At 47.4% G+C, this 25220-nt stretch overlaps 1 protein-coding gene across 1 annotated transcript in view; it reads left to right on the top strand.

Moving 5' to 3' along the window:
* The window catches only part of RAI1 (retinoic acid induced 1), a 131161-nt gene that overhangs the window by 56222 nt on the left and 49719 nt on the right, over window positions 1-25220 (top strand). The gene's annotated exons all lie outside the window — the stretch shown is intronic.

The raw sequence follows: 25220 nt of genomic DNA on the forward strand, positions 1-25220 counted from the left end.
TGCTCCCTCCGTACGTTGGGTCTCTCCGGTCGAGCAAGGCGGCCTCTCCAGCAACGCTGAGGAGCAAAGGGGGGTCCTGGTAGTAGAGAAACCCTGAGCAGCTTACTCAGGGCGGGCCGGGGTGGGGGGAACAGTTTGCTCTATAGTGGCTTCACAAAACATCACAACGATGTGCAAAGCCACATTCCTTGAATGAGGCTCATTGTGTTGGGTCTGTAGCAAGGTGGCATCTTCCATCAATTTTGAGGAGCACGGGCTGTCCTGATAGTAGAGAAACCCTGAGTAGCTTACTTAGGGCAGAAGGGGGATAGTTACTCTACAGTGACTTCACAAAACATTGTAACAGTGGGCAAACCCATATTCCATGGATGAGGCTCATTGCGTTAGGTCTCTAGCAAGGGGGCTTCTTTATCCACTTTGAGGAGCAAAGGGGGGTCCTGGTAGTAGAGAAACCCTGAGCAGCTTACTCAGGGAGGGCCGGGGTGGGGGGAACGGTTTGCTCTACAGTGGCTTCACAAAACATCACAACAATGTGTAAAGCCACATTCCTTGAATGAGGCTCATTGTGTTGGGTCTGCAGCAGAGGAGTAAGGGGGTGGGTCCTGATAGTAGAGAAACCTCGAGTAGCTTACTCAGGACGGAAGGGGCATGGTTGCTCTACAGTGACTTCACAAAACATCACAACCATGTGCAAAGCCACATTTCTTGAATGAGGCTCATTGTGTTGGGTCTGCAGCAGAGGAGTAAGGGGGTGGGTCCTGATAGTAGAGAAACCTCGAGTAGCTTACTCAGGACGGAAGGGGCACGGTTGCTCTACAGTGACTTCACAAAACATCACAACGACGTGCAAAACCACATTCCTTGAATGAGGCTCATTGTGTTGGGTCTGAAGCAAGGTGGCATCTTCCATCAACATTGAGGAGCAAAGGGGGGTCCTGATAGTAGAGAAACCCTGAGTAGCTTACTGAGGGCAGAAGGGGGATGGTTACTCTACAGTGACTTCACAAAACATCGCAACAGTGTGCAAACCCATATTCCTTGGATGAGGCTGCCTCCTCATTGCGTTAGGTCTCTAGCAAGGCGGCTTCTTTATCCAGTTTGAGGAGCAAGGGTGGTCCTAGTAGTAGAGAAACCCTGAGTAGCTTACTTGGTGGGGGAGGGGGGATAATTGCTCTACAGTGGCTTCACAAAACATCACAACCATGTGCAAACCCACATTCCTTGGATGAGGCTGCCTCCCCATTGCGTTGGGTCTGCATCAAGTTGGCATGGGTGGTCCTGATAGTAGAGAAACCCTGAGTAGCTTACTCAGGGGGGACAGTCGCTGTACAGTGGCTTCACAAAACATCACAACCATGTGCAAACCCACATTCCTTGCATGAGGCTCATTGCGTTGCGTTGGGTCTTCAGCAAGGTGGCATCTTCCATCAACTTTGAGGGGCGAGGGTGGTCCTGATAGAACCAGCATCCAAAGAGTCAAACTCCCCACCTCTCCCCCACACCCCACACCAAATCCAAGGCTCTTCCTTCTCTCTCTCTCTCTCTCTCTCTCTCTCTTTGTCTTTTTGTTTTTCTCTCTCTCTTTCTTTCTATTACTCTCTTTCTCTTTCTGTCTCTCTCTTTCTATTTCTCTCTTTCTGTCTGTCTCTCTCTCTCTTTTCCTTCTTTTTTTTTTAATAAAATTTTTATTGATTTTATAAAGTAGTTACATAAAACAAACATACAACGGTGCACCTCACAACAAAACACCCCCCATCACCCCCACCACCCATACAGGAGGATTCAAAGAATTTAATTTGTTTATCTATTGTTCCTTGGCTCTATCTTGCATCGAATATTACTAAAAGAGTGATTGCAGTTTATTTTTCATATTTACATCTCTCTTTTCCTTCTATTTCTCTGTGTCTTTCTCTCTCTCCTTTCCTCTCTTTCATTCTTTCTCTCTCTTTCTCGTTTTGTCTTTCTTTTTGTCTCTCTCTCTCTTTGTCTTTTTGTTTTTTCTCTCTCTTTCTTTCTATTACTCTCTTTCTCTTTCTGTCTCTCTCTTTCTATTTCTCTTTTTCTTTCTATTTCTCTCTCTCTTTCTGTCTGTCTCTCTCTTTCTCTCTTTTTCCTTCTATTTCTCTGTGTCTTTCTCTCTCTCTCTCCTTCCCTCTCTTTCATTCTTTCTCTCTTTCTTTTTGTCTCTCTCTCTCTCTCTCCCCCCCCAACCGCAGCCGGTTGCCTTCACTCAATTCTCCCCCCTCCCTAAAGAGCCTTCGGGCTCCTTCACCTTGGCTCAAGTCCTCTCCGGATGGAGATGTGAATGGCGCAAGAGCCACGCGGCAGACAAAACCTCCGCGTGTTATCATGCCGAACACGTCAAGCCGCCTTGGAAAGCGTTGGGGTAGGGGAAGCCAAACAAGGCTGCTGTTTCTGAGCAGACTTTTTGAGCATTTCCTGTCTTGCAAACAGAGGCCCTGCGAGTGGCAAACGGCGCACTAAAAATAGGCTCAGCGGACTCGTCACGGCTTGGAAGCGGGGGGGGGGGGGAGAAAGCCCGTGTTTTGCAATAGGACGCTGTGGGAAATCAACTCAAGTCTTTAGACTCTTATGGAAGGCAGGGAGGGTGGGGGCAGTGCGAATTTCCAGGGGGAGCTGATTACAGAGGTTCGGGGCCCCCACAGAGAAGGCTCTTCTCCTAGGTCACGCCAAACGACATTGTCTACTTGACGGGACCTGGAGAAGGCCGAGTCTGTGGGACCTGATCGTATATACTCCCGCAAGTAATCTGGTCCGATGCCATGTAGGGCTTTGTAGGTCATAACCAACACTTTGAATTGCGTCCGGAAACCAATCGGCAGCCAGTGCAGTCCGCGGAGTGTTGGAGGGACATGGGCATGTCTAGGAAGGCCCACGACCGCTTGCACGGCTGCATTCTGCACAATTTGCCGTTCCCAAACACTCTTCAAAGGTAGCCCCATGTGGAGAGCATTGCGGTCGAACCTTGAGGTGATAAGGACAAGAGCGACTGTGAGTAGAGACTCCCTGTCCAAATAGGGCCGCAACTGGTACTCCAGGCGAACCTGAGCAAACGCCCCCCTCACCACAGCTGAAAGATGATGTTCTAAATTCAGCTGTGGATCGAGGAGGACGCCCAAGTTGCGGACCCTCTCTGAGGGGGTCAAAAGTTCCCGTCCCCCAGAGTGATGGGCAGACAAATGGAAGTGTCCTTGGGAGGCAGAACCCACAGCCAGTCCGTCTTGTCGGGGTTGAGTCTGAGCCTGTTGGCACCCATCCAGACCCTAACAGTCTCCAGACACCGGCACATTACTTCCACTGCTTCACTGAGTGGACATGGGGTGGAAATGTATAACTTGGATGATCTCACCCAATGGTTTCATGTAGATATTAAACAGCAGGGGGGAGAGGACCCACCCCTGAGAAACCCCACAATGGAGGGACCTCGGATTTGACCTCTGCGCCCCCACTAACACTGACTGTGACCAACCAGAGAGGTAGGAGGAGAACCACCATAAAACGGTGCCTCCCACTCCCAACCCCTCCAGCCGGTGCAGAAGGATACCATGGTCGATGGTATCCTTAATGCTATGGCTATTGCTAATAGAGAGAGAGCCGGGGTGGCGCAGTAGGTAGAGTGCTGTACTGCAGGCCACTGAAGCTGACTGTAGATCTGTAGGTCAGCGGTTCAAATCTCATCACCGGCTCAAGGTTGACTCAGCCTTCCATCCTTCCAAGGTGGGTCAAATGAGGAGCCGGATTGTGGGGGGCAATAGGCTGGCTCTGTTAAAAAGGGCTATTGCTAACATGTTGTAAGCCGCCCTGAGTCTAAGGAGAAGGGCAGCATAATGAATGAATGAATGAATGAATGAATGAATGAATGAATGAATGAAAGAAAGAAAGAAAGAAAGAAAAAAAGAATGAAAGAAAGAAAGAATGAATGAAAGAAAGAAAGAAAGAAAGAATGAATGAAAGAAAGAAAGAATGAATGAATGAATGAAAGGAAGAAAGAATGAATGAAAGAATGAATGAATGAATGAATGAAAGAAAGAAAGAAAGAATGAATGAATGAAAGAAAGAAAGAAAGAATGAATGAAAGAAAGAAAGAAAGAAAGAATGAAAGAAAGAATGAAAGAAAGAATGAAAGAAAGAATGAAAGAAAGAATGAAAGAAAGAATGAAAGAAAGAAAGAATGAATGAATGAAAGAAAGAAAGAATGAATGAATGAATAATGCTATTGCGATTAAACGGCAAGGCATGAAGATCAGCCAAATGTGTGGCGGGCAATGTCTGATCGGGCTGACCCTGATTTGCAGGCAGGCCGAACGGAGAAAGTGGCAGGCGCTCCTTGGTATGAAAGCGAGAGTCGAGAAGGCGGTGCCACGGGTGCCACGGCTAAGGCAGAGGAATACCCACTGGGGGAGAGGGCAGGACCAAACAGGCCTGGGCTAGGGAAGGGGGAGGAATGGGGCTGGGGTGTAAATGAGACTCCGCTCTCTTGTCTGGGCCACCTTTGCTGTTCAGGGCCATCACAGCGCCGCGGTGCAGCTGGGCCAGAGAGAGGGACCAAAGAAGGCACCACGTGAGAAGGTGGTGTGGCTGCCCAGGCCTGCTTCTATGCTAGGGGAATTGTGAAGCCAAGGGAAGGGAGGCTGGAGAGGAGGCGTAATTATCCCAGCTGCCCCTCTGTTTTGAATCTGTAAGGTTCCATGCTGTTCGCTCCGCTTGCTGGCTCGCGTCGTGTTCCCTCAGTTATCTTCCAACATATGGACCGCTTTCCTGAGGAGAGAGAACTCCGAGGGGCATCACGCGATGAATCCCTCTTCCGAAAGACGCTCTCGTCCTCTGGGGATTCGAGGTGAGCCCCATCAAAAGAATAAATGAATGGGAGGAAGGACGGGCTCTTGAATGGGATCGGAATCTGGGTTGGGTCGGCTCAACGCCACCGAATTCACCCAGCTTGATTTGTGTCGCGGTCACCTAGAACGGGATTGTTCACAGCCCTGGTGTTTGCGGGAAGAAAGGCAAAAGAAAAATAGACAGGAATGAAATGTATTTGGGGCATTCTCTTCTCCATCCTTCATCCCCTTCTTTTCCGTCCCTGTTTCCTCCCAGGAGATTCCTAGAGAGGCCCCACAGAGGCTTCTCCCTGCCTTTTCTGGCTCTGTTTCCTCCCAGGAGATTCCTAGAGAGGCCCCACAGAGGCTTCTCCCCACCTTTTCCAGCCCTGTTTCCTCCCAGGAGATTCCTAGAGAGGCCCCACGGAGGCTTCTCCCTGCCTTTTCCGGCCCTGTTTCCTCCCAGGAGATTCCTAGAGAGGCCCCACAGAGGCTTCTCTCTGCCTTTTCTGGTTGCATTTTTGGAGGCTCGGGTTTGTAAGCGGAAAATGGTTCTTGAGAAGAGGCAAAAAAAAATCTTGAACACCCGGTTCTTATCTGCAAACGTTCGTAAGTCGAGGCATTCTTAGGTAGAGGCACCATGTATGTTAATGCTCACAGGAAAAGAGATGCCAGAAAGGGGCGTACATAAGTGCACTGATGTGCCTATCGTCCCCTGTCCTATTGTCTTTCCTTATCTCATATATCATATATATTCTCTCCATATATATATATATATATATATATTATATATATATCTCATATATACTTATATATTCTCTCCTTATCTCTTATATCATATATATTCTCTCCCTCCCATCTACTTCTCTTCTCTTTTACTTTCTATCTTTACATATATTACTTAATGTCTATTCTCTTCCATATGTATTGTATATTGGACAAAGAATAAATAATAAATAAATAAATAAATAAATGGTGACTTAGAAAGAAGCGCTTCCGTGCGCCAAGAGAAAACAGCCCCTCTTGGTTTTTTCCCTTTGAATTAGTCCGAAATCAATTAATCTGTTTTTGAAAACCTCACACAATGAATGTGCAAGGGCTTTGCTGATCAGGTGACGTTCCCAATACCGAATCCTTCCTATTGACTGCTCCCACCCGTCTGCAGGAGAATTTAAAGGGTGGGGGGAGGGGAGGAAATCCATCCCTTGCTGTTGTCTCTCATTCTTCTTCCATTTCAGCCCTTTGATTGAAAGCGCCTTGTTTTCACCTCTTTTGAGCAGGTGAGATGGAGGTGCTGGCGTGCTCTGCGCTCTCCTCTCCAACCCTTTCTCTCCAGGAACAAAAGCTGCGATTTTTGGTGGTGGGGGGGTTTAGGGGAAGAATTTCTTTCAAAAGCTCCATTCAGCATTTTTCTTCATCCCGTTACACCTTTCTGCAACTTTCGGAAAAGGGCCCTACGCCAGTGGATTCAGCACCTGTATATTTATATTTATTATATTTATTCATTCATTTGTCCAATACATAAATACATAGGAAGAAAATAGACATGTGATAATGTAAAAAGAGGGTGAAGGTGAACTTAGAGGAGAGGATATATGAACGGAAGAGAATATACAGTGATCCCTCGAGTTTCGCGATCTCGATCTTCGCGAAACGCTATATCACGATTTTAAAAAAATATTAATTTAAAAAAAAAAACCACTTCCGGGTTTGGCTTCGGGAGTCAGCTGGGAAGCGGCGCGGCTGTTTTAAAAGGTCGCAGCCGGCCTGGGGGGCTTCCCAGCACCCCCCCCGAACCCCCAACCTGGGTCTTCCCAGCCGCCCACGCAAAGGGGAAACCCCGGCTCCTCGCTGATGCCCGCCGCTCGCCCGCCCGCCAGCAAGAGGGGGAAGACCCAGGGAAGGTTCCTTCGGCCGCCCAGCAGCTGATCTGCTCGGTAGCGCAGCAGCAGCGAGGAGCCGAATCGGGGTTTCCCCTTTGCGTGGGCGGCGGGGAACGCAAACTCCACCATCTACGCATGCACGGCCATAGAAAAAAGGGCGCGCATGCGCAGATGGTGTTTTTACTTCCGCAACCCTACATCGCGAAAAATCGATTATCGCGAGGGGTCTTGGAACGGAACCCTCGCGATAATAGAGGGATCACTGTATAAGATAGGTGGAAAAAAAGGAAAGACAATTGGACAGGGGACGAAAGGCACACCAGTGCACTTATATACAGTGGTACCTCTACTTACGAACCTCATTCATTCCGTGACCAGGTTATAGTATAAGTATAAGAAGAAGCAATTCTTCCCATAGGAATCAATGTAAAAGCAAATGATGGTGCGATTGGGGAAACCACAGGGAGGGTAGAGGCCCTGCTTCCTCCCAGGAGATTCCTAGAGAGGCCCCACGGAGGCTTCTCCCTGCCTTTTCTGGCCCTGTTTCCTCCCAGGAGATTCCTAACGAGGCACAAAGATATTTATTTGTCTGTGGCTTTGGGATTACTATGCAAAGGAAGAAAAGGACACACGTTTGCAGGGATACTGAGGCTGATGGCTGTTGAGGGGGGAGGGAAAAGGGAGGGAGGGAAGGAAGGAAGGAAGGAAAGAAGGGTTTCTTAGAAGAAGAAAGGAAGGAAGAGTAAGAAGAATGAAGGGAGGAGGAAGGGAGGAAGGTTAGAAGAAGGAAGGAAGGAAGGGTTTCTTAGAAGAAGAAGAAAGGAAGGAAGAGTAAGAAGAATGAAGGGAGGAGGAAGGGAGGAAGGTTAGAAAAAGGAAGGAAGGAAGGGTTTCTTAGAAGAAGAAAGGAAGGAAGAGTAAGAAGAATGAAGGGAGGAGGAAGGGAGGAAGGTTAGAAAAAGGAAGGAAGGGTTTGTTAGAAGAAGAAAGGAAGGAAGAGTAAGAAGAATGAAGGGAGGAGGAAGGAAGGTTAGAAAAAAGAAGGAAGGAAGGAAAGAAGGAGAGTGTTTAAAGAAAGAGTGCAAAAGAGGAAAGAAAGGATGAAAAGGAAGGAAGGGTAGGAGGAAGGGAGAGATGAAATGAGAGAGAAGGAAGGAAGGAAAGAGTAGGGAGGAAGTGAAGAAATAAGATGAAGGAAGGAAACACATGAAAGGGAGAGAGGAAAGAAGGGAAGGGAAACGAGACAGAAAGATGAAAGAAAGAGAAGGAGGATGGGAAGGAGGATGGGAGAGAGATGAAGGAAGGAGAGCATGAAAGGGAGAGTGGAAGGAAAGGAGGAAGGAAGGAGAGATTTTTTATAAAAAGTGTGAAAGAGGAGGGGAAGGAGGAAGAGAAGGAGGATGAGAGAGAGAGGAAAGGAAGCAGAGCACGAAAAAGAGAGGGAGGATGGAAGGAAGGAAGGAAGGAAGGAAGGAAGGAAACGAGACAAACGAAGGAAGAGAAGAGGAAGGAAGGGAATTGGATCCCGGGGCCCCTTGTTTCCAGCCTCTCCTGCCCCAAAGGCCCCCTTGTCCTCTCGCGCATGCCAAGATTCTCCCGAGATTGCCAGGCTAATAAGAAAGACAGCCCCTCTTATATTCTTGATTTTCCGCAGAGAAGCGAGGAGGGCTCAGTGGGAAAGAGCTCCCCAGGAGGTTTTTTAATACTCTCTTTTTGTGCCATGACTGGGGGGTAATCTATATCTCTCTGTCAGTAATTGCCTCTCCTTATACCTGTCTTTCTTCCCGTAATTGCCCGCGTAGCCGGCAAAGGTTGGGGAGCGAAGCTTGGGAGGTGGGGCTGTCAGCCTCCACCTGGAAACCATGGATTATGGGGGGAGAGGTGGGGCGTTCTTCGGGGCCTGGAAGCAAACAGGCCTGTTTGCAGGGTGGGGGAGAGAGGCTGGATCACAGAGGCGACAGCCAAGCTTCAATTCTTGCTGACATCCCCGCTGTATCTTCAAATTGCCAAGGTTGGGAAACACTGTCCTAAAGGCTGGTGAGACCCCATTGGGAATAATCCTGTGTCTAGTCCTGGAGACCTCACCTACAAAAAGAGATGGATAAAATTGAAGGGGTCCAAAGATGGGCTCCAAAAATAGTGGAAGGTCTTAGGCATCAAACTCATCAGGAAATACTTAATGAACTCCACCTGTCTAGTCTGGAGGACAGAAGGGAAAGGGGGGACATGATTGAAACATTTAAATAGGTTAAAGGCAGAAAGAGACCTCCTGGTCCATCTAGTCTGCCCTTATACTATTTCCTGTATTTTATCTTAGGATGGATATATGTTTATCCCAGGCATGTTTAAATTCAGTTACTGTGGATTTAGCAACCACATCTGCTGGAAGTTTGTTCCAAGGATCTACTACTCTTTCAGTCAAATAATATTTTCTCACGTTGCTTTTGATCTTTCCCCCAACTAACTTCAGATTGTGTCCCCTTGTTCTTGTGTTCACTTTCCTATTAAAAACACTTCCCTGCTGGACCTTATTTAACCCTTTAACATATTTAAATGTTTCGATCCTGTCCCCCCTTTTCCTTCTGTCCTCCAGACTATACAGATTGAGTTCATGAAGTCTTTCCTGATACGTTTTATGCTTAGGACCTTCCACCATTCTTGTAGCCCATCTTTGGACCCCTTCAATTTTGTCAATATCTTTTTGTAGGTGAGGAGTTTGATAGACGAAAAAACAATATGTAGAACTGAATGTAGAGCGTAGCTGGCTGGAGAATTCTGAGAGTCCACAAGTCTTAAAGTTGCCAGGTTTGAAGACCTCTGATTTCGACTGAGGGTGTCTCCCAATGCTGTCACCCAGTTGTGACGGAAGTAGTGCTGAAGGTACACTTCTCATGATGGGGAAGGTCTCCCCAAGGTCAACAGCTCCATCAGAGAAGCCTTTAGGACAGTGTTTCCCAACCTTGGCAATTTGAAGATATCTGGACTTCAACTCCCAGAATTCTGAGAGTTGAAGTCCAAATATCTTCAAGTTGCCAAGGTTGGGAAACATTGCTTTAGGGTGAGCGTTGAGTTCCTTCACCCAATAGATGACAGGACAGCCCATCCCAATAAGCCCTCATTTCAAAGCCTGGTTCTCCAGGACCCCCGTTTTGGGGGCTCCTCATCCATCTCAAGATGTCCCACCCGCCTCCTCGCCAAGAGAGACCCCGTCTGTCCCCAGATTGCAGTCAGCCTTTTATCTCGCCGAGCTCAAAATGCGCATCTGTTCACAGGCGGCAGCACATCATGTATCACCGCCTTGACACTGCCAAGCGTGGAGTCTCCAGCTCGGCCACATGGGATTCCTTATTCCAAAGGCACTTCTGGGTATTTCTGAAGCAGCCCAGAAGATTGGAAAGAAGGGGGGGTGCGGAATTCCTCTCGGGGGGGCCCCCTCCTCCTATTTCCCAGGCCCCATCAAGGCTCCGTTCTTCCCCATCTCGAAATTTTACACTGGGAATCTGCCTGGCTATGGAGCTGCGCCGGCTTTGGGAAACAAAGATGTGGGTTGTTGTTGTTTTTTTTCAATATTATTTTTGTCGGTGCCACATCAAGCATCTGCCACACTCGTGCCTTGCAGGCTGGAAAAAAATAATCATAATAAAAAAAAAAGGAGCCATTGGCCAAAATGGCCTTTGTCCATCTCCGCTAAGCCTCTGATCATAATGACCTACGGTGGAGCGTTTAATAAGGACGGGTAATCAGTTGTTCTACATCTCCCTCCGGAGCCCAAAAATCCTGCCTTTCCGAACTAATTAGCAAATGACTCTCCACCAACCAAGGGGGCTGGGGAAAATTAGAATCCCAAAGAAGGTGGGGAGGCTAAATGGCGCGGTAATTTATTCCACGGTGAATAATTTGGCTGGCGCTGCTCAAAAACCCTCTGGCCATTCCACACGCCCCCCTCCCCCCCATCCAGCCTCGGCCTCTTTGCAGCAAATGTCTCTTCTCGTCCCTTCCAATCTTGCCCTGGGGGGGCTCAAGGACACCCCCCCCAGGAATGACCCCAGCCTGAAGCAGAGATGGGGTCTTTTTCTGAAGCTGGGGAACTTTGGCCTCCTCCCCAGGCCACCCCTGGCCCACTCCAGAATGGGGCAACTGAAGTCCCACCCGTTCGAGAAAAATCTAGGGGTGGCTGGCAAACCCCCCGTCTAGATTACTGCAATGCGCTCTATGTGGGGCTATCCTTGAAGGGTGTTTGGAGACTGCAAATAGTCCAGAATGCAGCTGTGGAAGCTTTTACAGGCCTCTCAGGGATGATATGAGAACCTTAGAAACATAGAAGACTGACGGCAGAAAAAGACCTCATGGTCCATCTAGTCTGCCCTTCTTTTATTTTCTGTATTTTATCTTAGGATGGATCTATGTTTATCCCAGGCATGTTTAAATTCAGTTACTGTGGCTTTATCTACCATGTCTGCTGGAAGTTTGTTCCAAGGATCTACTACTCTTTCAGTAAAATAATATTTTCTCATGTTGCTTTTGATCTTTCCCCCAACTAACTTCAGATTGTGTCCCCTTGTTCTTGTGTTCACTTTCCTATTAAAAACACTTCCCTCCTGAACCTTATTTAACCCTTTAACATATTTAAATGTTTCGATCATGTCCCCCCTTTTCCTTCTGTCCTCCAAACTAGACAGATGGAGTTCATGAAGTCTTTCCTGATACGTTTTATGCTTAAGACCTTCCACCATTCTTGTAGCCCGTCTTTGGACCCGTTCAATTTTGTCAATATCTTTTTGTAGGTGAGGTCTCTAGGACTGGACACAGAATTATTCCAAATGGGGTCTCACCAGCGCTCTATACAGTGGGATCACAATCTCCCTCTTCCTGCTTGTGATACCTCTAGCTATGCAGCCAAGCATCCTACTTGCTTTTCCTACCGCCCAACCACACTGCTCACCCATTTGGAGACTGTCAGAAATCACGACCCCTAAATCCTTCTCTTCTGAAGTTTTTGCTAACCCAGAACTGCCAATGCAATACTCAGAGTGAGGATTCCTTTTCCCCAAGTGCATTATTTTACATTTGGAAACCTTTGGCAAAGTTCTGAACAAGCCGAGTCAACAGGGGAGCAAGATTCACTTAACAACTGGGTGGCAAAACGGATCAACTGCAGAAATTCACTTAACAACCGTGGTGAGAAAAGTCGTCAAATTGAGGCATAGAAGGGAATGGCGATTGGGAGCCCAAAGGGCAGCGAGGGGCTTCCAGCCCCAACTCCTGGCTGAGCCCCCTTGGAGGCCCAGACCGTGGCTGCCTGCCTTGAGCATTGGCCAGACCTGGCATGTTGTGTGTTGTGTGTGGTGTGAGCCCACCCCAATGTAACCCTTGAACTCTGCCATTTCTGCCTGTTGTGTCTGGTCGCCTTTCCGGAGGCCTTTGCTAGAGATTCTTATCTCCCCCTCTGGCCATTCCTACGCAGGGTGGGAGGCGGCTGAGAATCTTCCCGGTGGGTTGCACGCATTTCAGATCTGGGGAGGAGGGAGGAAAATTCCCCTGCAGACTTTCGAGTAACACCCCCCCCCCCCCTGCAGAGATTTCAGACTCCCAAATCACCCTTTCTCCTCTTTTCCTCCACTCCACCCTGCAGGTTCATAGGGAGCCAGATTTCAGTTACAGCCATAGTTCCCTCGAAGCTGAGCAGTGAGCAATTGCTCACTTAAAAATCATCATCAACTCAGAGTTTTCCAAACCTGCCCAGAAGCCGAGAGGGAAAGAGGGAGAGGGAAGGAGAGAGAGAGGAAGAGAGAGAAACAGATAGAAAAAAGAGAGGAAGGAAAAGAGAAAGAAAAAGAATGGGAGTAAGGAAGAGAGAAAGAAAATCAAAATCTAGTTTGAAACTAGCTCAACTATTTAAGTGGCATTTTGATATTGATAGAGTTGCCCTATTATGAGCTCACTGTTATAGACACACGGTACAGCATTTTATTTTGAAATTCTCTGAGGCAAAACGGTGGGTTTTTTATTTGTTTATTTGTTTGTTTATTTATTATTTCTGTGCCGCCCAGTCCCGAAGGGACTGCCGCTCAGACACTATACTTTTCCGCCCACCTCCCAAAAAAAATTAGAGGGAACACTGGTTACAGATACAGATTAACAGATTCAAAAAGCAAAAGGCATGTTGAGACTCTAGAAAAAGTGCAGAGAAGAGCGACAAAGAGGACGAGGGGACTGCAGGCTAAAACATAGGAAGAACGATTAGGGTGAGGTTTAGGCCAGCCGTGTGCAGCAGCTGCCAAAAAAGCCAACACAGTTTGAGGCTGTATTAACAGAGGGATAGAATCAAGGTCAGACAAAATGTTAATACCACTTTATCAGGCCTTGGCAAGGCCACACTTGGAATACGGCATTCAGTTTTGGTCGCCACGATGCAAAAAGGATGTTGAGACTCTAGAAAAAGTGCAGAGAAGAGCAACAAAGAGGATGAGGGGACTGGAGGCCAAAACATAGGCACCGGGCCAGGTTATCTCCGGGACCGCCTTCTGCCGCACGAATCCCAGCGACCAATTAGGTCCCACAGAGTGGGCCTTCTCCGGGTCCCGTCAACTAAACAATGTCGTTTGGCGGGAGCCAGGGAAAGAGCCTTCTCTGTGGCGTCCCCGGCCCTCTGGAACCAACTCCCCCCGGAGATTAGAATAGCCCCCACCCTTCTTGCCTTTTGCAAGCTTCTTAAAACCCACCTTTGTCGTCAGGCATGGGGGAACTGAGATATTCTTTCTCCCTAGGCTTTTACAATTTATGTTTGGTACGTTGGTATGTATGATTGGTTTTAAAATAAGGGTTTTTAGCTTCTTTAGTATTGGATTGTCGCACGTTGTTTTTATCACTGTTGTTAGCCGCCCCGAGTCTACGGAGAGGGGCGGCATACAAATCCAATAAAATGAAATGAATGATTAGGGTGAGGTTTAGGCCAGCCGTGTGCAGCAGCTGCCAAAAAAGCCAACACAGTTCTAGGCTGTCTTAACAGAGGGATGGAATCAAGGTCAGACAAAATGTTAATACCACTTTATCAGGCCTTGGCAAGGCCACACTTGGAATACGGCATTCAGTTTTGGTCGCCACGATGCAAAAAGTATATTGAGACTCTAGAAAGAGTGCGGAGAAGAGCCACAAAGATGATGAGGGGACTGGAGGCCAAAACATACGAAGAACGGTTGCAGGAACTTGGTTTATGTCTAGTTTAATGAAAAGAAGGACCAGGGGAGACAGGATAGCAGCCTTCCAAGATCTCAGGGGTTGCCCCAAAGAAGAAGGAGTCAAGCTATTCTCCAAAGCATCCAAGGGTAGAACAAGAAGTAATAGGTGGAAACGCGGAGAGGGGCGGCATACAAATCTAAATAATAAATAAATAAATAATAAACTAAACAAGGACAAAAGCAACTTAGAACTAAGGAGAAATTTCCTGAGAGTCAGAACAATTAACCAGTGGAACAGCCTGCCTCCAGAAGTTGGGAATGCCCCAACACTGGAAGTTTTTAAGAAGTTGTTGCATAACCAACTGTCTGAAGTAGTGAAGGGTTTCCTGCCGAAGCAGGGAGTTAGACTAGAAGACCTCCAAGGTCCCTTCCAACTTTGTTGCTGTTGTTGTTGTTGTTGTTGTTGTTGTTGTTGTTGTTATTATTATTATTATTATTATTATTATTATTATTATTATTAAGGCCTCCCCTTTGGGCCTGGTGGTGCCACTAGTCAGAGGGGCTTTGGGGGCTAATGTGGGCAGAAGCCAGCCCCATGTGGCCTCCCAGGCCATGCTCTCCTGCCAGGGCAACATTCCAGGTAAACAACCAGTCGTCCTCTTGCAGCTGAAGAAGAAGAAGAAGAAAGAGAGCGGGAGGAGTGGGGAGGGGGGAGGGTGAAAGCGGGGAGGGGGCGAGGAGATGTCAGCTTTGGTGGTTCCTGGCTGGGAGCATCATGCATTCTGACACATTCCACCCAGCGAGGCAGAAGCCAGTAACAAGCTCCCCTCTGGGGCTTTGCTCATCCACTTACCTGGCTTCCTGAAGCCTCCCCAGGGGGCCACCTTGCCGTGTCGTCGTTACAGCAGCTGATGAGGGGGGGGGGAGAGCCGGGCGGAGAAGCCGCCACGGTTGTGGCAGAAAGCAGCTGCGGTGGGCTGCTGAGTGAGCAACCGTAAGCGGGCGTGATGGATGTGCCAGCCCCTCCCGCCACCAGGGAAGGAGTGGGAGCAGGCAGGGGGTGTGTGAGTGGGAAGGGCAGAGAAAGAAGGGGAAGGGTCCTGGAGGGGGGGTCTGTGGTGGGGCCAGGATGGGGGTCTTGCTGGGGCAGGGGTGGGGGCTTCACGGAACATTGGGGTCGGGGATCAAACGTCAGGTTAATTTTAGTTTTTTATTTATTTATTCGATTTTTTTAATGCCGCACTTCTCCTTAGATTCAGGGCAGCTTACAACACGTTAGCAATAGCACTTTTTAACAGAGAGGAAAGAAGGAAGGAAGGAAGGAAGGAAGGAAGGAGGGAAGGAAGGGGAAGGAAGGAAGGAAGGAAAAGGAAGGAAGGAAAGAAAAGGAAGGAAGGAAGGAAGGAAGGAAGAAGGGCAATAGCATTTAGACTTATATACCGCTTCATTATGTTTTTACAGCCCTCTCTAAGCTGTTTACAAAGTCAGCATATTGACCCCAATAATCCAGGTCCTCATTTTACCCAACTCAGAACGAAGGAAGGAAAGAAGGAAGGAAGGAAGGAAGAAGGGAAGGAAGGAAGGAAGGAAGGAAGAGCAATAGCATTTAGACTGGATGGATTGGTGGCTGGGTGGGTCGGTGGTTAGATGGATGGATGGATGGATGGATGGATGGGCAGAGAGAGAGAGAGGAGAGCTAGGCAGCTAGCTGGACGAATGGATGGATGGATGGATCAACTGAAGACATCTTGACCCAGGAGGGAGGAGGGGCATCAGGAAACCCCTCCCCTCTCCCTTACCTCCCGGACAGCCAGCCCCCTTTGGATAAGGTCCCATAGCCTCCCCCAAATATCTGCCCATCTCTCTGCAGCTCATCCACAATCCCACCCTTTTGTTCAACTGACAGGACAGATGGGGAGACGGGGGGGGGAGGGCTGGCCAGACCCGCAGACTTTGCCCAGTCCCATGGATGGATGTCTGAAAAGACCCCAACTCCCCCTCCCAGATTACCCAAAGCAAAGGAGCCTGTTTGGAGAAGGCCCCCCTCTTCCAATGGGTCGGCCGCAACCCCCCCCTAGTCTCCTTGAACCTCAAGGGCGCCTTCCCAGCCCTGAGCCCCCCTCCCTCTGCAGGCTGCAACCCGAAGCCCCCCTCCCGCCCCCCACCCCCACCTCTTAGGGCCCGGTCTTTGCTCTGCTCTTCCTTGGCGGTGATTGATCAAAGGCTCCAAGACTTGAGAGGCCTCGGTGGGACCCAGTCTTTACTTGTCACTCCACTTTTAATCAATGGTGGCGGCTTCTCTCTCTCTCTCTCTCTCTCTCTCTCTCTCTCTCTCTCTCTCAGCAAAGGCCTTTTCCAGGGGGGGGAGGGGACAGCGGTGGGGAGGGGGAGCCCGGTGCATTAATATGCCTTTGTTGCGGTGGCTTTCCAAAGGACTCCCAGGGATGCTAAGACCCCAAGGGGAAAGGAGTCTATCTATTTGCCTGGGCTCTGCCCCCTCCCCATGGAAGGGGGCAGGGGGCACCTGAAGAGACCCCACGGAGCCTCTCCGGGATGGGGTGGAACCAAGAGGTCACCGTCTCCAGCCCTTCACATCATTCCCCCCAAAGCTTGGGGAGGGTCCCACGGGCTGAATGCTGAGCTCAGCTTGATGGGAATCTCATTGGCGGCTGGAACCAGAGCTCTGCGTTGATGGATGGAGGCCGGGCGGATCTGGGAGGGGCGAGATGAAAGCCCGAGGCGGGGGAGAGTGGGGGGCTCATCCTGAGGGTCTCCCAGCATTCCTCAAAAGGAGCCTGGGCTCCCTTCAGCCACACAGAAGAACTGCAGAAACATAGAAGATTGACGGCAGAAAAGGACCTCCTGGTCCATCTAGTCTGCCCTTATACTATTTTCTGAATTTTATCTTAGGATGGATCTATGTTTATCCCAGGCATGTTTAAATTCAGTTACTGTGGATTTTTCCAACCACGTCTGCTGGAAGTTTGTTCCAAGCATCATCTACTCCTCTTTCAGTCAAACATTTTCGCTCGTTGCTTCTGATCTTTCCCCCAATGAACCTCAGATTGTGCCCCCTTGTTCTTGGGGTTCAGTTTCCTATTAAAAATACTTCCCTCCTTAACCTTGTTTAACCCTTTAACATATTTTAAGATCCACCTTCCTGGCTGAGCCAAAATCTTTGGAACACTGTTGGCTCCACATTGCCCCACAGATCAGCCACAGATCCAGTGGGGCCAAATTTAGGGTTAGGTTGGCTTTCACTCATCATATTGTATTGTATTTTATTTTTATTGTTGCAAGCCGACCTGAGTCTGCGGAGAAGGGCGGCATAGAAATCCAACTAAATGAATGAACGGACAAATAAATGATTGCATAAAAGTCTTAAGCATAAAACTGATCAGGAAAGACTTACTGAACTCCATCTGTAGAGTCTGGAGGACAGAAGGGAAAGAGGGGGACATGATTGAGACATTTAAATAGGTTAAAGCGTTAAATAAGGTTCAGGAGGGAAGTGTTTTTAATAGGAAAGTGAACACAAGAACAAGGGGCACAATCTGAGGTGAGTTGGGGGAAAGATCAGAAGCAACGTGAGAAAATATTATTTGACTGAAAGAGTAGTTGACGCTTGGAACAAACTTCCAGCAGACGTGGTTGGTAAATCCACAGTAGCTGAATTTAAACATGCCTGGATAAACATAGATCCATCCTAAGATAAAATACAGGAAATAGTATAAGGGTAGACTAGATGGACCAGGAGGTCCATCTTCTATGTTTCTATGAATGTGGAAGGGAGGGAGGAAGGAAAGGAAGAAGGAAAGAAAGAGAAAGAAGGAAGAGGAAGGGAAGGAAGGAAGGAAGGGAAAGGAAGGAAAGGGAAGGAAGGAAGAATCCACAGTCACTGAATTGAAACCTGCCTGGGATAAACATAGATCCATCCTGAGATAAAACACAGGAAATAGTATAAGGGCAGACGAGATGGACCAGGAGGTCTTTTTCTGCCGTCAATCTTCTATGTTTCTCTGTTTCTATTGAATGAATAATGAAGGCCCTCCCATTGAGAATTTTGTGTGTGTGGTGGTGGTGATTTGCTTTGTCTTTCTCCATGCAGGAGAAGGTTGGGTAAAAGGGCATTTGCTTGGCAGGTGTGCAAGATTTTCCAGGTGTGGCCTTACCAAGCAGAGCAGGGCGAAAAAATTGTTTGCTCTGTCAACAGGAGCTGCAATCCTAGATGCCCTGCAGATACAGTGCTTTGAACTCTCAAGGTGTGATGGGTGGGAGAGGCAGGTGGAAACAGCCCCCCAGAGGCCTTCCTCGGTGGAAGGGTGAAGGCAGCAGGCCTTCCTCGGTGGAAGGGTGAAGGCAGCCTTGTCGGGCAACTTCCAGCCTTCTGTGGTGGCCCCCGAGAACGTCAAGGAAGAGCTGTGCTTGCCTTCTTGTTCTTGGTTTCCTCCATGTGACATTGTACGAGGGTTGCCCAGAAAGCATTGCACCACATTTTTTTTCTCAGCCTACAGTAATGGTACAAATGCGAAACTTTAGATATTCATTATCTGAATTGTCAGGCGTGCGTGTGTAAATTTTGTGTTTCTTCAGACAGACAGTGTAGCTACAGTCGTGTTTCGAAATGGTGATGTATGTTACAAGCAGCGTGTCGTCACTGAATTTCTCACTGCGGAGAAAGAAACTGTTGGGAACATTCACCAACATTTGTGTGCAGTTTAGGGAGAATCTGCAGTCGACAGAAGTACGGTTAGTCGCAGAAGACATTTTGAGGACGACGAAGAGGTGATTATTTGCACAGTGCAGAAATGGCTTCGAGTCTCGCTGGGGGAAGGCCATAGAACAGAACGGAGATTACGTGGAAAAATAGGGAGTGTAGAAGAAACATCATTCTTTCTTGTGTGTAAGTTTCATTGTGTTCAATCAATAATTGTTGAAGGAAAAAAATATGGTGCAGTACTTTCTGGGCGACCCTCGTAATTTGGGACCCTCATTTGCGGTGTTTTTCACGTACGTTTCCCCACAGATTTATTTATTTATTTATTCGTTTAATTTATGTGCTGCCCAACTCCCCAAGGACTTTCTCGTCCATCTCTTCCACCAAAACAAAACAAAAATGGGGATTTTAAAAAATAATAACAATAATAGAAACATAGAAGTCTGACGGCAGAAAAAGACTTCATGGTCCATCTAGTCTGCCCTTATACTATTTTCTGTATTTGGTCCATCTTCAGACAGACAGTGTAGCTACAGTCGTGTTTCGAAATGGTGACGTAGGTTATAAGCAACGTGTCATCATTGAATTTCTCACTGCGGAGAAAGAAACTGTTGGGAACATTCACCAACGTTTGTGTATAGTTTAGGGAGAATCTGCAGTCGACAGAAGTACGGTTAGTCGCAGAATAATAATATAATAATAATAATAATAATATAATAACAATAACAATAACAATTTATTAGATTTGTATGCCGCCCCTCTCCAAAGACTCAGAGTAGAACTTGGGAGCCTCCTGGGTTGAAGCTGGGAAGGCCCACCAACCACCATAGCTCCTCCTGGCCCCTGGTGGCCTCCTTTCCCCATCCACCCCACCTCACAGGGCTGTCGTCCAGCTTTACCAGAGGCAGAGGTGGATCCGAGCCTTCCCTGGTGACCAGCTGGCTTCCTCCTTCTGGGAGCTGCCTTGGGGGGGCCTCGGGAGAGGAGCCTTATTTAGTAACATTACAAATTCCTGAGTGTCTGTGGTCGGATGGCTGCATATTTTTCTTTCTTTTTTTTCTTCTCCCTTTTTTGTTTTTAAAGGGAGAACAAAAACCTGCACTTTTATTATTTTGACAAGGTCTCTGGCTGGCCTGCCTGGTTTAGCAGCTTGCTTGCTTGGAGAAACCTAACCACAGGAAGCTGGGTTTGGGGGCAGGCAGTGGGAAAGAGGAGGAGGAGTGGGGGGAGGAAGTAGACACAAAACCTGCCGAAATCGGAGGCCCCCTTTTGTTCAGCCCACCCCACCGCCCGCGGAGTAGGAGGAAATTCAAGCTGTCTTGGGGTGGGTGATGCCGGCGGTGGTGGCAGCTTTGGGCTTCCTGGTAGAGAAGTCAGAGGTCACGGTGGCGGTTTGAAGGACTCGGTTGGGCCAGGTAAGAAGGAAGCTTTGGGGGGGCTCTGCAGACGTGACCCTTTGAGGTTCAGGCAGGGATTCTCGGGCTCTTGGATCAGGAGGGGGGGGGCTCATGGCTCCCCTGCCCCCCCTTTCCTCCGAGAGTATCCGAGGGGTCTCAGCTTTTTCGTGTTGGGTTTATTTATTTATTTTATTTTATTTATTTATTTGTCAAACAAGTATAGTATTATAGTACATATTAACATAACATAAGTAGAACGTAGTAATAGAAAGGATAATAAGACAATAGGACAGGGACATTAGGCACAAAAGTGCACTTATGCACGCCCCTGACAGACCTCTTAGAAAAGGGGAGAGGTCGATTGTAGATAATGTAAGGTTGCAGATTTTGGGGTTGGGGGAAGCAACAACAGAGTCAGGTAATGAGTTCCAGGCGGTGACCACTCTATTGCTGAAATCGTATTTTCTGCGGTCAAGTTTGGAGCGGTTTGCATTCAGTTTGTATCTATTACGTGCTCTTGTGTTGTTGTTGTTAAAGGTGAAGTAGTCACTGACAGGGAGTACATTATGATGTATGATTTTATGACCAACAGTTAAATCAGTTCGGAGACCACGTAGTTGTAAATTTAGTATTTGAAGTCTGGAGGAGTAGGGTGATTTGTTATGTGAGGAGGAGTGAAGGACTCTTCTTGTGAAGTATTTCTGGACTCCTTCGATTGTATTAATATCTGATATGCAGTGTTTATGGAGAGCCTCAATCATTGAGGTCGTGGTGGTACACCTTGTGCGCCAGTTGCGGCCCTATCTGGACAGGGAGTCACTTCTCACGGTCACTCATGCCCTTATCACCTCGAGGTTGTTGTTTTTTTAGAAATTTTTACTTACATATATATACAGTATAAGTATTACAAACGTAACCTAGACATACAAAGTTACAACTCACAAAAAACGGGCGAGTGCGCAACAAGTCTGTATTATAATGTGAAATAATAATAATAATAATAATAATAATAATAATAATAATAATAATAATAATAATAATAATATATTAAATTTGTATGCCGCCCCCTCCGAAGACTCGGCGGCTCACAACAGTAATAAGAAACAGTGTAATAATAGGACAAATCTAATAATAAAAAATATATAAAAACCCCAACAATTAAAAACCATACAGCACATACATACCAAACATGAAATATAAAAAGCCTGGGGGAGATGTCTTAGTTCCCCCATGCCTGGCGATACAGGTGGGTCTTGAGTAACTTGCGAAAGACAAGGAGGGTGGGGGGCCGTTCTAATCTCTGGGGGGAGTTGGTTCCAGAGGGCTGGGGCCGCCACAGAGAAGGCTCTTCCCCTGGGGGCCGCCAATAATAATAATAAGTAGTAGTAGTAGTAGTAGTAGTAGTAGTAGTAGTAGTAGTAGTCACTCTGGCATAAGCCAGTGAAAGTGGTCCCAGTGGTACTTGGCACGTTGGGCGCAGGGCCAAAGGATCTCAGCGGACATTTGAAAACCATCGGAATTGACAAAATCTCCATCTGTCAATTGCAAAAGGCCGCTTGACTGGGATCGGCACACATAATTCGCCGCTACATCACGCAGTCCTAGGTGCTTGGGAAGCGCCCGACTGGTGATGAAATACGAAATCCAGCATAGTGATCTCGTTTGCTGAGTTGCATTGACATAATAATAATAATGATGATGATGATGTAGCAATAAATAGTTGATATTTTTGGGATATATTTTCCTAATAATGCCTAATAAGAATAATTTTAATTAATTTATGTTGCAATTGGTATAGTTCACCTTTATATATTAACTCATTCATAATTTTAATCTTTTTTAGTCTATCCACTCTTTATTCTCTATTAGATTTAATAGAAAGGTTATCATTTTAGAGATAGCACATCAGTGAAGCTCTCGGTTAGCGCGTCTCAACTTTTAAGAGCTGTAGACTTCAACCCCCAGAATTCCCCAGCCAGGCTCTCCGTAGCGGGGGCCGAATCCTCTCCAGGCCCACAACCCCCTTCCTTTCCCTTCCTGCCGTCTGTGGCAGCCGTACAACTCAAACTGCTTGAAATGGAGAGCGTCAGAAATTGTAAAACCTTCATCTATTATTAAGCGTGACAGCAAAGCCTACCTTGGCATGTTTCGCGTAGCAACTGTTTCCAAGACATCCTGATCTGAACATTTGACATTCCCAAAGGTTTGACGCCCGCTTTATTTGTGAAGGGGGGGGGAGAGAGATGGAGGTAAGCAGAGACCTAGCGGTACCGTTGGCCTGCCAGTTCATTTGACCCCGAAAAGAGGTCAAAGCAGGGCTCCCCAAACTTGGCAACTTTAAGACTTGTGGGCTGTGCTGGCTGGAGAAATAATAACACCAACACCAACAGTTATTGCTGTGAACCGGCCCGAGTCTGCAGAGAGGGGCGGCATACAAATCTAATAAATAAATAAATAATAATAATAATAATAACAACAACAACAACAACAATAATAACAATAACAACAAACAACAACAGAGTTGGAAGGACCTTGGAGGTCTTCTAGTCCAACCCCCTGCTGAGGCAGGAAACCCTACACTACTTCAGACAGATGATTATCCAACATCTGCTTAAAAACTTCCAGGGTTGGGGCATTCACAACTTCTGGAGGCAACTTCTGTTCCATGGATTAATTGTTTTAACAAATTCTCCTTAGTTCTAAGTTGCTTCTCTCCTTGTTTAGTTTCCACCCATTGCTTCTTGTTCTGCCCTCAGGTGCTTTGGAGAATAGGTTGACTCCTTCTTCTTTGTCGCAACCCCTGAGATATTGGAAGGCTGCTATCCTGTCTCCCCTGGTCCTTCTTTTCATTCAACTAGCCATGCCCAGTTCCTGCAACCATTCTTCATATATTTTAGCCTCCAGTCCCCTCATCCTCTTTGTTGCTTTCCTCTGCACTTTTTCTAGAGTCTCAATATCTTTTTTGCATCATGGTGACCAAAACTGAATGCCGTCTTCCAAGTGTGGCCTCATCAAGGCCTTATAAAGTGGTATTAACCCTTCGCGTGATCTTGATTCTCTCCCTCTGTTAATGCAGCCTAGAACTGTGTTGGTTTTTTGGGCAGCTGCTGCACACGACTGGCTCCTATCTAAATGGTTGTATTCTTGATGTTTGTACGGTTTTTCACCCTTAATTTGGATTAGTTCTCAGTAGGTTATTGTTTTGAGTATTGCAAATTTATCTTTCTTCCTGGTTGTGATAATACACTTCCTCATGTTGTGGTGATCCCCAATCATAAGTCTAGCGCCAAGTCTCCCAACTAACTTTTAAGCTGATTGGCAGGAAGTTCGGAGGGACACCCCCACTGTAAACGCCTGATTGGTCGGATTGTAAAAATTCGTTCCAAGGCGCCGGAATAGAAGCGTTAGTTCCTAACACCATGGGGAGTTGATCTTTTCCCATGTGGTCTTAGGCGACCCCTGTGAAACGGTTGTTCGACCTCCAGAGGGGTCCCACTCCCCAGGTTGAAAATCATTGATCAAGACTGAAACCTGGTCAACTGTGGCTTATTCAAGATATGCAGAATGCAGCTGCGAGAGCAGTCATGGGCTTCCCCAAATATGCCCATGTTACACCAACACTCTACAGTCTGTATTGGTTGCCGATCAATTTCCGGTCACAATTCAAAGTGTTGGTCATCACCTATAAAGCCCTTCATGGCACCGGACCAGACTATCTCAGGGACCGCCTCCTGCCGCACGAATCCCAGCGACCGGTTAGGTCCCACAGAGTGGGCCTTCTCCGGGTCCCGTCAACAAAACAATGTCGTTTGGCAGGGCCCAGGGGAAGAGCCTTCTCTGTGGCGGCCCCGGCCCTCTGGAACCAACTCCCCCCGGAGATTAGAATTGCCCCCACCCTGAGATATTCTTTCCCCCTAGGCCTTTACAATTTATGCATGGTATGTTTGTTTGTTTGTATGTTTGCTTTTACAAATAAGGGTTTTTAGCTGTTTTAGTATTGGATTTACATGCTGTTTTTATTACTATTGTTAGCCGCCCCGAGTCTGCGGAGAGGGGCGGCATACAAATCCAATAAATAAAATAAAAAATAAATAAATATGAGCAAACCTAGTTAGGATCGAAAGGAGCTCTTTGGAATTCAGAGGAACAAATTCGAAAGGGGTCTTGAAAATCTCCTTGACATAACTTAGGGGTTTTTTTTAATTGGGGTCACCTGATGTTTTCGTTTCCTTCTTGGGTGGAGGGGGGAGCATCCATTCCAGATGTTTCCTTTACCTTAGGTAAAAAATTTGGGATGGTTCCCAAAACCTTTTAGCTCGCTGCTGTTTCGTATTATGCTGGCGTTGCATCTTTGGTGTTGAAGTGATATTTAGGCTGTGGCTGCTTTGCAAAGCTTTGAAGAAGGAGCCGCATCTGGCAGGATCAGTTCAGAAATGTGTTTTGGGGGTGGGTGGGGGTGCAAGCATTATAATTCCGTGTGCCTGGGACTTGTCTCTTGTGACGGGTGGGGGCTTCACCAAAAGGTGCAAGTGGAGTATTTAAGCAAGATGTCGGTCTCTGCAAACATTTGGGGTTAAATTAAATCCCATCCTGGGCTTTCAGGTGAGAAGATATGGAACACTTACTGTCGTTGTTATCATAGGGATTGTAAGTGCTGGGAAGGGAAGGGGAAAGGAAAGGAAAGGAAGAAGAAGAAAGGAAAGGAAGAAAATAAAGGAGAGGAAAGGAAAGGTAGAGGAGAGGAAAGGAAGGGAAGGGAAGGATGAGAGGAGGAAGGAAAAAAAGTGGGAGAGAGAAGAAGGGAAAGAAGAAAGGAAAGGAAAGGATAGGATAGGATAGGAAAGGATGAGAAAAAGAAAGGATGAGAGGAGGAAGGAAAGAAAGTGGGAGGGAGAAGAAGGGAAGGAAGAAAGGAAAGGAAGGAAAGGAGAAAGGAAAGGAAAGGATAGGAAAGGATGAGAAAAAGAAAGGATGAGAGGAGGAAGGAAAGAAAGTGGGAGGGAGAAGAAGGAAGGAAGGAGGGAGGAAGGAAGGAAGGAAGGAAGGAGCAATCGCTTTTCAGCCTCCAGAATTTCCCAACCAAATGAGCATCCAGAGGCTTCTTTGGAGACGTTGCTTTGGTAGCTCCAGGGCCGTGTTCCCCAAGTCAGCCTTCTCCACCTGGTTCTCCTGCCTGGCCAGTGTGGGGAAGCCAGGGCGGCCCAGGA

The sequence above is a fragment of the Erythrolamprus reginae genome, chromosome 9 (genome assembly GCF_031021105.1).
Source record: "Erythrolamprus reginae isolate rEryReg1 chromosome 9, rEryReg1.hap1, whole genome shotgun sequence".
Classification (NCBI taxonomy): Eukaryota; Metazoa; Chordata; class Lepidosauria; order Squamata; family Dipsadidae; genus Erythrolamprus; species Erythrolamprus reginae.